Source organism: Bubalus bubalis, chromosome 4 (assembly GCF_019923935.1).
Source record: "Bubalus bubalis isolate 160015118507 breed Murrah chromosome 4, NDDB_SH_1, whole genome shotgun sequence".
In the NCBI taxonomy this organism is placed as follows: domain Eukaryota; kingdom Metazoa; phylum Chordata; class Mammalia; order Artiodactyla; family Bovidae; genus Bubalus; species Bubalus bubalis.
The window spans coordinates 45,855,243-45,871,045 of record NC_059160.1 but is presented as its reverse complement, the minus strand read 5'-3'; the positions used below and the strand labels follow the sequence as shown (position 1 = coordinate 45,871,045).

At 49.3% G+C, this 15,803-nt stretch overlaps 1 protein-coding gene across 1 annotated transcript in view; it reads left to right on the top strand.

The window, feature by feature from the left end:
* Window positions 1–5,248: 5,248 nt before the first annotated feature.
* The window catches only part of LOC123333224 (apolipoprotein L2-like), a 59,958-nt gene continuing 49,403 nt past the window's right edge, over window positions 5,249–15,803 (top strand). Inside the window, exon 1 of the mRNA XM_045165362.1 lies at window positions 5,249–5,318. The gene's annotated coding sequence lies outside the window, so the exon portion shown is untranslated. The remainder of the gene's footprint in view (window positions 5,319–15,803) is intronic.

Below are 15,803 nucleotides of genomic sequence, written 5' to 3'. Positions count from 1 at the left end.
TTAAGGAACTTCTTTACTGTTTTCCATAACGGCCACACCAATTATATTCCCAGCAACAGTGTAGGAGGCTTGCCTTTTCTCCACATCATCTCAATATTGATTGTCTGTAGGACTTTTACTTGATGAGCCCTTCTGTTTGGTAGGGGGTGATCTCTTATTGTAGTTTTGATTAGCATACACAGAGGATGAGATGGCTGGATGGCACCACTCACTCAATGGAGATGAGTTTGAGTGGACTCGGGAGTTGGTGATGGACAGGGAGGCCTGGCTGCTGTGGTCCATGGGGTCGTGAAGAGTCGGACACGACTGAGCGCCTGAACTGAACTGAATGAATAATTAGCAGTGTTCAGCCTCTTTGCATGTGCTGGCTAGCCAGCTGTGTATCTTCCCTGAAGGATGGTCTGTGTGGAACTTCAGGCAGCGGCTTCTTGACGACAGTGGTGTTGGTGGTGGCGGGCAGCGGTGACGACGACTCAGGGGACGGAGCATCTGACACGTATCCAGGCGCCCTTTGAGTTCAGGCTGCACCGAGACCAGCGACGTTCCCGTGAAATTCCCAGTGTTGTGTAGGAACAGAGATTGATTTGGGAAAAAGAGAAAGAAAGATGAAGCAGAAGACATCAACAGGTCAAGGAACTATGCGGTGTGTCAAGGAGATCAACCAGCCTGGGTCAACAGACAAGGCCTCTCTGACCCTCAGTTTCCTCCTCAGTTGGGGATGAAGCAGAACAAGATATTCTAAGACCATCTGCCTCTCTCTACATTGTGTTCTACAGACTTTAGTTCAATAAATATGAACTGATTGACTGAGGCTTCCCTGCATTGATTGATGAGCTCAGCTGGGCTCCGGGTCCTGACCTCCTTCCCCATGAGCCCATCTCCCAGGGTCTCAGGAAGCTACGTCCTCCATGGCTCCTCCTGCCTGCCTGCTGGGCTCCATAAAGTTGTTTCCCTCAGACCCTGGAGCCCCGCAGGCCCCATGGGACACCAGGGGGAGCCCATGTCATCTGACTTGGGCTGAGCACGGGGATGCTCCTCCTCCAGCTCGGGACAAGGATGGACATGGGGCACCCGAGGGTGATTGAGAGCAGAGGGCTTGTGTGCAGGTGTGAGGAGGGGGGTCAGCCGTTAACAGAGGGGCAGAAAGAGAGCACACGCCTCACCCAGGCTGCCTTCACATTTCACCAGGACTCCTGTAGGAACTTTCAGAACGGTCTTCTGTGTTTATTTTGGGGCACTGCCCTGCCTCACCTGTCTATTCCCCACATGGGGCTGGAATGACTCTTACGAATATTGATCTTAGCTCTACCTGCTTCCCCCTTCTCCACGGCTGCCCATGACTCTGAGCACGGACTCTGTCCCTCTTTCCTGTGGGGAAATTCACCCCTGTGGAGCCTGGGCTGGGCCACCTCTGTGTCAGCACTGTCACCTGGGTCCTAATCAAAACCTCACTGTCCCTCTGAGAGCACGTGCTTGTCACCCCAATGGAGAACAGGAGGAAGCTGATCCAGGGTCCAGGAGTGTGGCCACAGCCCCCACCTGGAAGAGCCATCCTGGGTGGGTCCTCCGGGTGCCTTGAACCTCTTCCCTGGATCCATGTTGAGCTGATTGGTCAGGAGGATGCAGGGTGTCCTGTTTCAGGAGGAAGTGAAGCAAGCATGTGGTGTTCCTGTAACACAGCTTATCCTGGGCCCAGGGTGGTGGACCCACCTCCTTGGAGCCCAGGCCACGGGGCTGTCTGTCACTACTTGCTGTGCTTCCCAATGTGGGGAGAGATGGGCACTGGTCTTTCCTGACACCCAGGACCTGAGTTCCTTCTGGCAGGGCCTGTTTTGGAGGCTAAATGGCACCCCACTCCAGTACTCTTGCCTGGAAAATCCCATGGATGGAGGAGCCTGGTAGGCTGCAGTCCTTGGGGTCGCTAAGACTCGGACACGACTGATCGACTTCACTTTCACTTTTCACTTTCATGCATTGGAGAAGGAAATGGCAACCCACTCCACTATTCTTTCCTGGAGAATCCCAGGGATGGAGGAGCCTGGTGGGCTGCCGTCTATGGGGTTGCACAGAGTCGGACACGACTGAAGTGACTTAGCAGCAGCTCCTCGCTTGGGCCCTAAAGTTTGCTAGTTCTAAGCTGCTGCTTCTAGTTCTCACAAATGCCTTGAAGTTCACAGAGCTGCCTTCATACCAACCGGCACACAGCCTCCAGCTGCCTTGTTCCCGGGGCTTAGATCTAAGAGAACAGGGGTGTCTTGAATCTGCAGAGGTCCATACTTAGAATCCACCGGTTATCCTCAGGAAGTTGTGCTGCTGACAGAGAATATCTAACAACTGGTTACACTCACATGTCTGTGGAGCTGGTCTGGACCCAGCCTCTGCGACAAGGACAGTTGGTGAGGAGCCCCTTGTACTGTCCCAGTGAGGCTCTCAAGCCACCTGTGGTGTTGCCCGTCACCCTGCACAGGCCCCACACTGCTCAGCCACCCTGCTTAGCCCCTGCACTTCTGAAGGATGTGAAGCCAGTCTTGACTTTAAAGTACGTTTTTCAAAGAAACCTTTTGGGACTTACTTGGTGGTCCAGTGGTAAAGAAGCTGCCTGGCAATGCAGGGAACATGGGTTTGATCCCTGGTCTGGGAGGATCCAACATGCTGGGAGCAACTAAGCCTGTGCACCGAAACTACTGAGCCCGCTCCCTAGAGCCCGTGCTCTGCAAAAAGAGAAGCCACTGCAATGAGAAGCCCATGTAGTAGCCAACCAAGAGTAGCGCACTTGCTGCAACTAGAGAAAGTAGCCCCTGTCCCCACAGCAGTGAAGACCCAGGGCAGTCAAATAAACAAACAAGGATGCTGTTTCCCTAGTTACCTAAGTTAATGCCTCCTGAGCCCCACTATCTACTGCCACCTTTGTTAGAAATGCACGTGGGCACAGACTCCAGCAGGTAAGGTCCATACAGAGCCGAAGTTCTGTATTTCTTACCAGTCCTGTGCTAACTCCAGCTGCCCCCTCCTGTGTCCCTGCAGCCCCAATCTCCCTGCACCAGGAGAAGGCTGCCCACAGAGCAGGAGGGCCAACCCAGGCTCCAGGCCCCTTCCCTGGCCCTGGCCTTGCTCCAGGGTTCTGTGATGGCCGGGGTGCCACATGGTCAGCAGCTGGCTCTCCTCCTCTGGATCGAAGCCCTGGAGCTCAAGAGCAACCTGTACCGCATGGGCCAGAGCAAGGTCTTCTTTCGGGCCGGTGTGCTGGCCCACCTGAGGAGGAGCGAGACCTGAAGATCACGGACGTCATCATCAGCTTCCAGGCCTGCTGCTGGGGCTACTTGACCAGGAGGTGAATTCCAGGACACCCACCCCACCCAGCCTGATCCTTGCTTGGGGTCCCTAGCTATCCTGTGGTGGAGGGCACTTAGGAAATGGGGCCTGGGCACCCTCATGCTGGCAGTTTTCCCCCGGGGAGGTCCACATGGCTTTCCCTGCCCCTCAGTTTCTGCCTGAGGTTTAAAGTAAGCAGGTGGGAGGGATGACTGTGCTTGGATTTTCCCTCCAGGAAAGCTCCTGCCTCCCACTGTTCCTCCCTGTATCCCTTCTGTAGGGGTGACACCCAGAGCTGGCTGTCCCCAGAGGACCCCAAGCTCTGGAAAGGAGGCATCCTTGAGTTCCGGCAGCTCCTGCAAGCTCAGGAGCGGGCTTGTGCAGGTCAGTGGGCAGGGAAGCGGCCTGTTTGCCCCTTGACTCCCCTGTGTCTGGGCTCTGGGGGGGTGTGTTCTGGCCTGAGCTGTGAGCACTGGGGACAGAATGTCAAATGGATGTTTGCAGGATGTGAGCTGCTGACACTCTCCCACCAAACACAAGTCCCTGAGTTCCTAGAAGAACATCCCCACCTCTCCCCTCCTCTCAGCTCCCTTACCTGCAAAATGCAACAGATACATAACAGTTGGCTTTAAGAACAAACTATGGTTGGCTATCCTCATGGAATAATCTCCTGTCCCTCCCTCAAACCTGGATGGAGGGGACCATAATGGCCTAGGGGCATTTCCTGGGGTGAAGCAGCCCTGAGGGGGTGCAGGTGGGCCTCCATGGGGCATCCAGGGCCACTGCAGTCTCTTCTGCTTGAGGCAAACCGAGATGTTCACCAGTAGTCCTGATGCAGAACTCTCAGACTGTGGGAACTCGACCTCCATTTCTTCATCTGTGAAACGGAGCCAGCACTCCTAGAGCTGATGTGAGATTCAACAGGAAAGGCACGGACAGTGCGAGCACAGCACCTGGCACTTGCTCAGCCCCGTCCACAGAGGCTCTTTGCTCAGGAACCCAAGCAGGAGACAGGGCCAGCTCTCCGTTGCAGATGTCTCTGAGTTGCCAGGACACTGGTTTTCTGATAAAAGTCCTCCATTTGGAGAGAAAAAAATCTGTTGTCAGATGGAGATAATCCGAGGTAGCACAGGGCAGCGTGCTCTCAGCCCTTCCCACGAACTTCTGCATCCACCTTATGGCAGTGACCACCAAGGCTGGGCCTCCTCCTGTGGGCCCCCGGGACTAAAGGCGTGAGTTCCATCCCTGCCAGCAGGGCTAAATCCAGAGGGATCTGATCATAAGGGGTGGAGGTGGGGCTTAGAGTGGCTGAGGGGTGACGTGAGGCCCCTCTTCCAGGTACCATGGGCGCAGAGCAGGAAACAGTGGGCTCTGCAGGCGAGGTCATGGAGAGCTTCTCAGAGGAGGTGATGCCAGATTCGGGCTTTGCAGAAAGATTTGTCCCAGTTGGGTGCAGCAGGTGTCCCTGGCAGAAGAACCTGTGTGAGCCAATTCTGGAAGCCACATGAACATGGCCCTCCACAGCAGAGTGTGAACAGTATGCACTGAGCAACTTGTGTGTTCTGGACAGTACCACGTGCTGGTGGCACAAAGGTGAACGAGGCAGGCCGGCTGGTGAGTGTGGGGTTGGTGGGTGAGAAGATGGAATTATGGAGGAGTGATTTGCCAAGGGTCTCACGCAGTGTTGGTGGCAGGTCTTCCTTCAAGGAGCCCGAGGCAGGGTGGACTGAGTCAAGAAGGACGTGGAATGTCAGGACTGGACTTGTTTCTCTAGGGTGTCAGCAGGAGGGGGAATAGCCCAGGGTACAGCCTGATGGGCAGGATGTTTATTTGACTCAGGAACTCAGAAATAAGGGTTTTGATTTTCACTTTTGCTTCCTAGAGTATATCTGGGCCCAGAGGGTGTACATGGTCATTGCAGAGATGCATAGCTGGTGGTTGCATCTGCACAGATGTGAACTGGATCTTGTTCACACTTGGACAGAAGAAGGTTCCTGAGTAAGCAGGTGGGTAAGTCCCCGCCCATCCCATCTACCCACCCTCAGGATGACTGTCTGAGAAAAGGATGATTCTCACTAACTGACAGAAGAAGAATGGAAGCTCAGAGAGGTGAGGTCAGCAGGTTAAGCAGGGGCAGAGCCTGGATGTGAAGGCGGGTGTGTCTGAGGGCTTCCTACCAGCCGAGGGACCCTAAACAGAGCAGAGGGAGGGCCACACCTGCTCAGGTGGGCTCAGCTCAGGATGTGGACTTCTGAGACATGATCAGAGACCCCAGAAAGAAGATGTATACTCCGGGTACTCAGCCATTTAGGAAATTAAAGAAAGCAGATGGGGTGGAGGAGGACAAGGAGTCAGAGCCTCTCCTCCTATGACCTGGTCACCTTGAAGCTGTCCCGAGGGTGCTAGGCTAGGGCTGATGGAGAAAAGGGGATTTTTTTTCAGATACAAGGAATCAAGGTTTGTTGAAAAACCCTGACTCTGAGTGCCAGGCTCAGTGCCAGGCCCTGGGGACACTGTGGCCTGGAGATGGGCAGGACACCAAGCGGGGAGTCGAAGGGCATTGGCTTCCTGTGTTTGCCAGGCCCTCTGCTCAGGATGTGGGTGATGGCTGGTCCTGTGTGGGGAAGGTGGCCCTGCTGGAAGAAGTGAGAAGGGCTCACTGCACAAGGTCCATATACATCCCGGTGCTGTAATATTAAGATAAAAAGCCAAACTCTACAGACATCAGTATAATAGCCTTTTCTAAAACCAACTTGAGCATCTGGGAGTTCATGGTTCACATACTGTTGAAGCCTGGCTTGGAGAACTTTGAACATCGCTTTGCTAGCATGTGAGATGAGTGCAATTGTGTGGTAGTTTGAGCATTCTTTGGCATTGCCTTTCTTTCTGACTGGAATGAAAACTGGTCTTTTGCAGACTTGTGGCCACTGCTGAGTTTCTTTCAGTCCCTTGAGTTTTTTTTATCTCTGGTGTACGTTGGATCCTTTTGAAAGATTGATTGATTAGGATCTTTAGTTTCTTCTCCATTCTCTTCCTCTCTCCCCCCTTCTCCCCTCCTCCTCTCCTTCCATTTCTAATTTTAACAGGGGAACTGGGGTTGTGCTGTGTCATTGAGAAGCTGGTAGTTTCATGTCCCCATAAGGGGTCCCACCCCTCATATTTTAGCCAGGCTGTGCCAAGGAGGATGGAGGGTGCCCAGAGGCCCTGGACAGGAGGAGCAGCAGAGAAGAGACAGGGCCCCTGATGATGCGGGAAGGGTTCTCAGACCTGGAGAAACTGAGCAAAAATGGACTATGACCAGGAAAGTGTGGCCTTCAAGAGGAGCTGGAGAGCAACTGGGGGAAGGTGACAGGGAGGCTTGGGGCTGGGCCTCCAGGGACAAGCAACCCGTCACGTGGTGAGGCCAGTGGGGAAGCACGTGTCGTGGGGAGGGGCAGCCTGTGCCAAATGAGGTGTCAGTCTCGAGCAGCAGGCCCTGTGGAGACAGAGAGTGTGAGGAAGACAGGAGCTGGGGCAGTCGGGAGGGTCCGGGTGCTCGGCCAGGGGCTTTCTTAATGCCCCTTTCCCTTCCCAGGGAGGGTGACTGCAGGCACAGGAGGGAGATGGTTGGTGAGAATCTGTCTGCCCACGAGGAGGGAAGGGATGCATGACTGGCCATGCAGCTGGGCAGGGCCAGGCTTCTCCAGGGTCCTCCCCTCTCCCACCAACAGCCTTTCCAGAAAGGGACCAATCAGAGGCTCACAGAGGAGGAAGCCCTGGATAGGAATCCAGAAGAGGAAGCACTATCAGCATCCACACCTAGCTGAGGCCCCAGACAAGGGTCAGGACCAGGCCAAGAATGGGAGGGAAGGACTGAAGTATGAGTCCAGTGTTCAACGCATTTACAATTGTTTGTCGTTATCCAGGAGCTGGCCCTCTGTCTGAGCCCTCCTCTTCTTTCTGACTTGACTCTGTTCTCATGTTTCATGATTTCAATAGGCTGACCTGGCTCCTGGGGTCCTGCAGCTTTGGGGCAGAGGAGGAGGCAGGGCACCAGCCAGCTCTCCTCTTCCATATACTTGAAGGAGGGCCTGCCTTTGTGAATTCTCTTCCATCCACATGATGGTGTGCCAGAGTCCAGCCCTGGTGGATCCAGGGAATTCGAAGGGGAGATGGCTTCAGTGATCAGGATACGATGGAATTAAAGATATAAAGAGTGGTTAAATAGGGATAACTCAGCGAAAAAATTCAGTGAAGAAAAGAGGCTGAATAACTTGCTTTACACGGAGAACCAATAAAAGGTTCGGAGAGGAGAGGAGGCACTAAGGCTTCCTCAGTCAGATCTTAGAAGCCCAGGCATTATTAGTAGGCTTGGTGAGCCTCCACGGTCCAGATGGGAATTCAGCCAGAAGGTGAGAGAAAGAACAACATGGGGAGACCGAGCTTTGGTGAGTAAGACCCGCACTTTATTTTCCAAAGTAGTTTTTATACCTTAAGTTGTGCATAGAGGATAATGGGGGAAGGGGTAGAGTCATGCAAGGTCAGCAGTCCTTGATTCTTATGGAAGCCTGGCTTTCTTCCTGCAAACTTATCATATGCAAAAGTTTAGGTGATTTACATCATCTTCTGGCCAGGAGGCCTATTAACATTTTATGACCCTTTCTTCAGAAAACTTATTTTTCTCTAAAGGTGATTATTCTAAAGTCAGGCACCACCCTCCAAAAGCATTAGATAAAGTTGCATTCCTATAGGACAAAGGTGTGATAGGCTATAACAAGAAAAGAATTAACTCAAGGGTCCAAGGTTACAAACATTAAAGCTACTACTTACATTTCTATACACCAATTATATTAATCAATACACTCCCAGGGACACAGTAAATAAGGGATATAGAAACTTAGCAGCAAACATTGGCCCAATAAATGAAAACCCTTCACCAATATAATTTCTAATCAACCCACTATACCATACTAATAATCTTCTAACTGCTCAAAGGAATCTGTATTTAGAAAGTTTAGAACATCTCATGCCTCTCACGGTTGGGAGGCTGTGAACAATCACATGTGGTCGGACAGGCCTGTCAGGCAGGCTAGAGAACCTTCAGAGGAGTTTGTAGGTTGGAACACTCTTGTCACGCCCAGGAATTTTTATTAACTGGAGCTCTAAGTTAACTCCTTCTCCAAGAGAAGTGGTGGGGGACAGCCCCTCGTAAAGTCAGAGGTGTAGGTGAGAGCACAAAGCGGTAAAGTAGGCAGACTCTAGTTTTGGGGGTAGATGCTCGAGAATTTCCAGGGGGACTCCTGAGGCTCGATCCCACCTTTGCGTATGCCGAGCCTCCTTCCTCATGACATTTGCCACGGGTGGAGTTCCTCATGCTGGCTCCCGGCAATGGTGCCTCCAGCCTTCACCACCAGGCACACTCCTTAAAAACAAGCTAATGGTTATGCTTCCTGAGGGAGAGCTGTGAACATCGCAGAGGAAGGTGCAGAAAGAAAGATTCTAGGCTTGGAGCTTGGTGAGGGTATGTAGGGGAAGCTCTAAGGAAATGGGGCTGCTCTAGATTGGGAGCTGCAGAGAATGGGAGGCAGCACTACCAACGGGCTCTCAGTACCTCATCTATGGAGAGGGGAGAGCAGACCGAGGCTGAAGGTGTGATTGGTAAGAAGGAGCAGTCCTGCTTTTCAGCCAGGCGAGGGGGCGTGGTGTTGGGGGGCGCAGTGACGGGTGTTTGCTATCTCCTTTGCTCCTGCTCTCAGGGTGACCCTGTGTGAGGCTGGAGTTCTGTGAGAGCCTTTACATCCAACGGGAGAAGAGCGGCACCCTGTTGTGACACCAGGCCAGCCTCTGGATGTCAGGGGTTCTTTCTTTCTCAATCCTTTATAAACATTCATGTAAATAAACAGAAAGGAATATACCTATAGACTTCAAGACTCCTCTTATTATTAAATTCAATTAACAACAAAATATTTCCCATTTCATTTACTCTTCTTTGCACCATAGAAACAAAAGAAAGATACCAGCTCAGTTGTGTCCAACTCTTTGCAGCCTCATGGACTATAGCCCTCCCAGCTCCTCTGTCCATGAGATTTCCCAGGCAAGAATACTGGAGTGGACAAGCATTTCTTTCTCCAGGGGATCCTCCCTGCCCAGGCATCGATCCCATGTCTCTTTCATCTTGCATCTCCTGCATAACCACTAGCATTCTTTTTATCCTTTCTCTCTCTCTTTTTGGCCACACTTTTCTAAAGTCCTCTCCTTTGAATATTATTATGAACTCATGGCCTTTCACAGACTTACCCTGTCTCATTGAAACATTCATAGCAATCATCTTTTATTGTTATTAGTATATGTGGGTGCCCCCTAATGACCACTTCTCTGATCATCTTCAAGAGCATCCTTGTCTTTGCAGGAGCCCAGATGCCAGTCTCTGGAATTCACCTCCCCTGCAAGGGTCTTCCTTCCTTTGAGTGGATGGAAGCCCATGGCTGCACATGTGGGTGGGCAAGATGCTGCCAGACACAGCACAGTTCACTCTCATTATTCTGGTTTAACCCTGTTTTCATGCCTACTTTTCTAGAGAACTACGTTTCATCAACATGAACATGTCTCCTAACTGACAGTTGTCACAGCAGGAGGCACACATTTCTTGTTGGCATTTAATTCAGCTTCTTCCATCATCTTTAAGGTGGTGGCACTAGAAACCGCCCCATTCTTTGGGTTACTGACTGCTATAAAGTGACTGCTGCTGTCTTAGAGTAAAACAATCCAGTCCTAAAAGTGCAGATGGTTAGAACAGATCAGTTTGTACAGAGGGTTCTTCTCATTCCTTCCCAAGGAAAACCTTCTTCTTTAGATAGTTGATAAATGTCTTTCAATGATATTACTACATTGGGAGCTGCAATAGTGTGAGAATGTGTGCCCAGGAGACAGGAACCTGGACTTGGAGTCTGGCTCTAGCACTAGCTGTGTGCTTTGAGTACATTGCTTCACCTCTCTGAGCTTCAGTTTCCTTTCTTATAGGATCATTGTGAGAACTAAAAGGAAGTGAATTCATACCAAGCAGTTGGGAAGGTTCCTGGTGCAAAGTGGGAAGTCATCAACCACAACAGCCAATAAGTGGTAAGTATTGCATTTTGGTTTTTCTTGACTTAAATTTGATAGCATTTATTTACTTCTTATTAGGAAAATAAGGATTTCATTTATTTTTATACTTTCTATTATACCTTTCCCCTTCTTCTCCTTATATCATTATTCCACTAATTGCATATCCTCTGTTACGAAGCTTTGTACTTGTAAGCACTTTATTTACATCTTTGTTTCTTATGCTCTCGACTGGATCTACTATTTCTTGATTCCCAGCTTTGTAAACGGAGATATTAATCCTCCTCCTCCCTTCAGTACTTTGGCTCCCAAGTTCTAGAAGTGTATTTTGATTTTTATATTAACAAGTACATTTAGTTCACATATTTAAATACTGTTTCATTTTAAAAGATAAAGGTTATTTTATTAAGATCAGATCAGATCAGTTCAGTCACTCAGTTGTGTCTGACTCCTTGTGACCCCATGAATCACAGCACGCCAGGCCTCCCGGTCCAGCACCAACTCCCGGAGTTCACTCAGACTCAAGTCCACAGAGTCAGTGATGCCATCCAGCCATCTCATACTCTGTCGTCCCCTTCTCCTCCTTCCCCCAATCCCTCCCAGCATCAGAGTCTTTTCCAAAGAGTCAACTCTTCCCATGAGGTGGCCAGAGTACTGGAGTTTCAGCTTTAGCATCAGTCCTTCCAAAGAAATCCCAGGGCTGATCTCCTTCAGAATGGACTGGTTGGATCTCCTTGCAGTCCAAGGGACTCTCAAGAGTCTTCTCCAACACCACAGTTCAAAAGCATCAATTCTTCGGCTCTCAGCCTTCTTCACAGTCTAACTCTCACATCCATACATGACCACAGGAAAAACCATAGCCTTGACTAGACGGACCTTTGTTGGCAAAGTAATGTCTCTGCTTTTCAATATGCTATCTAAGTTGGTCATAACTTTCCTTCCAAGGAGTAAGCGTCTTTTAATTTCATGGCTGCAGTCACCATCTGCAGTGATTTTGGAACCCAGAAAAATAAAGTCTGACACTGTTTCCCCATCTATTTCCCATAAAGTGGTGGGACCGGATGCCATGATCTTCGTTTTCTGAATGTTGAGCTTTAAGCCAAATTTTTCACTCTCCTCCTTCACTTTCATCAATAGGCTTTTTAGTTCCTCTTCACTTTCTGCCATAAGGGTGGTGTCATCTGCATATCTGAGGTTTTTGATATTTCTCCCGGCAATTTTGATTCCAGCTCGTGTTTCTTTCAGTCTAGCGTTTCTCATTATGTACTTTACATATAAGTTAAATAAACAGGGTGACAATATACAGCCTTGACATACTCCTTTTCCTATTGGAACTAGTCTGTTGTTCCATGTCCAGTTCTAACTGTTGCTTCCTGACCTGCATACAGATTTCTCAAGAGGCAGATCAGGTGGTCTGGTATTCCCACCTCTTTCAGAATTCTCCACAGTTTCTTGTGATCCACACAGTCAAAGGCTTTGGCATAGTCAATAAAGCAGAAATAGATGTTTTTCTGGAACTCTCTTGCTTTTTCCATAATCCAGTGGATGTTGGCAATTTGATCTCTGGTTGCTCTGCCTTTTCTAAAACCAGCTTGAACATCAGGAAGTTCACGGTTCACATATTGCTGAAGCCTGGCCTGGTGAATTTTGAGCATTACTTTACTAGCGTGTGAGATGAGTGCAATTGTGCAGTAGTTTGAGCATTCTTTGGCATTGCCTTTCTTTGGGATTGGAATGAAAACTGACCTTTTCCAGATAAAGGTTATTTTATAATGACTATAAATGAAATAAAACTAAGATTTTTGAATCACTAATAAACCTGTGAGTTAATACACCTGTGAGTTATAATACACCTGTGAGTTATACCATATTATATATATTAATATTACTTCAGTTTTAAAACAGTCTCCAAAGGACTTGGACATAGATATATTTACTTAAGATTTTTTTTTAATCAAACAAAAGAGTTTACATTTTTGGTGATATTTTAATACATTTTTTAAGAGCTAACTTGTACCATATAGATTTACACGCTTCTCAGCAGTTCACTTCAGTTCAGTTCAGTCGCTCAGTTGTGTCCAACTCTTTGCAACCCCATGAACTGCAGCACGACAGGACTCCCTGTCCATCACCAACTTCCAGAGCCTACCCAAACTCATGTCCTTTGAGTCGGTGATGCCATCCAACCATCTCATCCTCTGTCGTCCCCTTCTCCTGAGCTTTAGTTTTTCCTGATGTTTCTAACTGGCTTCATTTTCACCCCTTGCATGGTTTATCTTCAGCATTTCCTCCATTTCTTTCCAACGGTGCCTCATGTGATACCGAGTCCCCTGTCCCCACAGACTCTGGACTTCTTATCCCATTCTGGACTGGTTTCTCTCTAGGTCTGCTGCGCGCCCAACTGGGATCCTTGGATTCCGTTCCCATGGGGTTGATGTTCCTGACTCCTGGATCCCATATCTATCTCTCGTGGGTATTCTTTACCTTCCTCCATAATTAAACAAACACATCATCTATTTTTTTTCCTGCATCTCATTTTCAAGTAACTTTCTAAAAGTCTGCTGCAGGGTGAAGGCTGCTGTGAATGTGGGATGGGACGTGGGGGTGGTGGGCTTGTCCCCTCCTCTCCCCTTGGCCTCCCTCTCATCTTGCTCTCTCTGGGGCTCTGCCCAGGAGACCATTCTCTCCTGTGAACACGCTCCCTGTTTCTCTCCCTCTACTGTACTTCTCTTTACTCAGCTATCACTTCTCCGTCCAGTGAGTCTTCAAATATTTGTGAAAGACTCTGGTCTCCTATTGCTCCCATGCTTGTTTTTCTTAGCAGCAGAGGGAGGCTATGGTGAGTGGGATGAGCCCAGTGAGTGGGGTGGAATCCAGTCTACCAAGGGCAAGACCTCTGACCTTGGGCAAGTCAGGTAACATCTGTGAGTCAGCTTCCTTATCTGTAAATACTGATAAATGTGCATATCTCAAAGGTTAATGAAATGAAATATGAGTTTTCATTGGTAAAGTTTTACAGCAAATAATAATGCAGAGCAAAGTGAAAGTTGGTCAGTCATGTCCGACTCTTCATGATCCCTTGGATTACACAGTCCATGGAATTCTCCAGGCCAGAATACTGGAGTGGGTAGCCGTTCCCTTCTCCAGGGGATCTTCCCAACCCAGGGATAGAACCCACGTCTCCTATATGGCAGGTGGATTCTTTAGCAACTGAGCCACAAGGGAAGCCCAAGTGAAACTGTTTCCACTCGATTCTGAACCGGGGACCTTTTGCATGTTAGGTGAACATGATAACCACTACACTATGGAAACCATGCACTCTTATCGGTAGATGGTATTATACCTATATATACCTTTACCATCATTTCAGTCAAGTCTCAGGAGGAGTAGTTGATAGAAGCTCTTTTGCTTTCTTAAAAAGAGTAGCTAAACATCATCAACACTTGCTTTCCTTCCTCATCTCCCATGGCAAGGTAATCACATGCAGAACCAAAATAAATGATTTAATTATAAAGATCTGAATTTTTTTAAATAAAGACCACTGAGAATGGGTATGTCTGAAAGGATGGACACCCTCATATATTATAAGTGCGAACATAAATTGCTACAGTTTCTTTGCATGGCATGGTGGCTCCAGGTATGGAAATTTTTTAGGTGTTGATGCCACCTGATCTTAATTCTACTTCTAGATATAGCTTAAGGATACAGTCTCAGATGTAGGTGAAGTTTTACACAAGGAGAATATTCTTTGCACTATTATTTACATAAAGGATTAGAAACTCCATCAAGTCCAATATTCAGGAGGGGAAAGCAAGGAGGACAGAACAGCTGCAGGGGTCTCAGCCACTCAGAGCAGGGATACAGGAATTGGGGCAGGGCTGGTGGGACTCCAGGCCCTTGTGGGGAAAAAGGCTCTTGCAGAAGCAAGGAAGACCTGGGCTATGGGAGCCGTATCACCAGGAACTTTATCAAGGAGAGACTTGATAGGGAGCAAGACATCATTTTGGAAGGAAGAGTCATTTACCAATGAACATATATCCACAAATAAATCTTTTTGTATATATAGGGAGTAGAGCATAGTCATCACACACATGTGATTTGCATCAGAAGACTCAGGGTCTAGTCCAGACTCTGGCACCAGCATGACAATTTGGACTCAGCTAAGTCTGAGTGAGTTTCAGGAGCCTGCATGTTAAGGACACTGGATCAATGTTATTAATATTAGTTACTACCAATTCAAAAACACAGGTGTCCCAACCTCACCTCATTTCCAGAGTATTCACCTCCTATCTGTTCTTCTAGTCTCTGGCTTTATTGTTCCTATAACTTCGCAGATGGCTGTCTCCTGTCTGATTTCCTTCTCCTTGTGCCCCAACAGGAGAGCAGGACTCTGACTTGGCTTGGAAGGAGCCGTAGGAGGTGAATGACTTTTCTTAACTAACAACCAGCAGAGCCCAGGAGACAGAGAACCGCACTGGGCTAAGTTCCTGGAGGCACCGGTGGCCGTCCCGGGGGAACCCACTAGAGAACTTGTCCCTCGCTGCTCCCTGCAGCCGCTGCTCCTCACAGTGGAGCTCACAGTCTGTTTTCTCTTCCCAAGGGTGAGGCCACACCTCCTTCCAGCCTGATGCTGACAAGGAGCTGAAGGGAGATCTCTGAGAGCCCCTGCTGCCACCATGAGCTCAGAAAACTTCGGACACTGCTCAGGTAGTCAGCTCTATCTTCTCTGGAAGGTTCCTACTTGTGACCCAGAATTGAAGGTGGTATTTCCAGGCTGAGTTAAACTACAGAGGAATCAAGAACCATGAAGAGAATGGATAGGCATCCTTGAGCTTCCAAGAGAGACCAGGAGATTCCCCTCACCTTGGCGTCTGCCCACAGCCTCCTTCCCGGCCCTCTCCTCAGGGAGCCATGACCAAGGTGCTGACTTCCTGCCTCTCCCCCCACCAAGCAAGTGACTCAGGACGGAGGCCGGCAGAGCACACGCGGAGCATGGACAGCAGATGGCAGTCCCCACGGCCAGGCAGGCCTGGGAGAGGAGGTCCTCCAGCATCATTGGACTTCTCCTGCTCTCTCCCTTGGTCCAAGCCTCCTCCTGCTCCCAGACCTGGGGCATCACCACAGAAGCTGTTTCCTCCAGCTCTTCCCAGCCACCAGCCCAGCCTCTGCAAGGGTCAGTGGACCCTGCTCTGAACCCCAGTCTGGCCTTTGCCACCTCCCACCTGGAGGGGAGGGGTGATGAGGATCACATCTGGCTCCATCCCTCCTCCACCTGGTGGATCCCCTCCCCTGCCCATCCTAGAGTCTGTGGTCAGAAGCAGGAGTCCTCTCACATGGTAGTTTTACTCAATGGCATGGGGTCCTAAAGTCTTTTTAAAAATTAGGTAACATGAGTTTGTAATGTTTTCTAA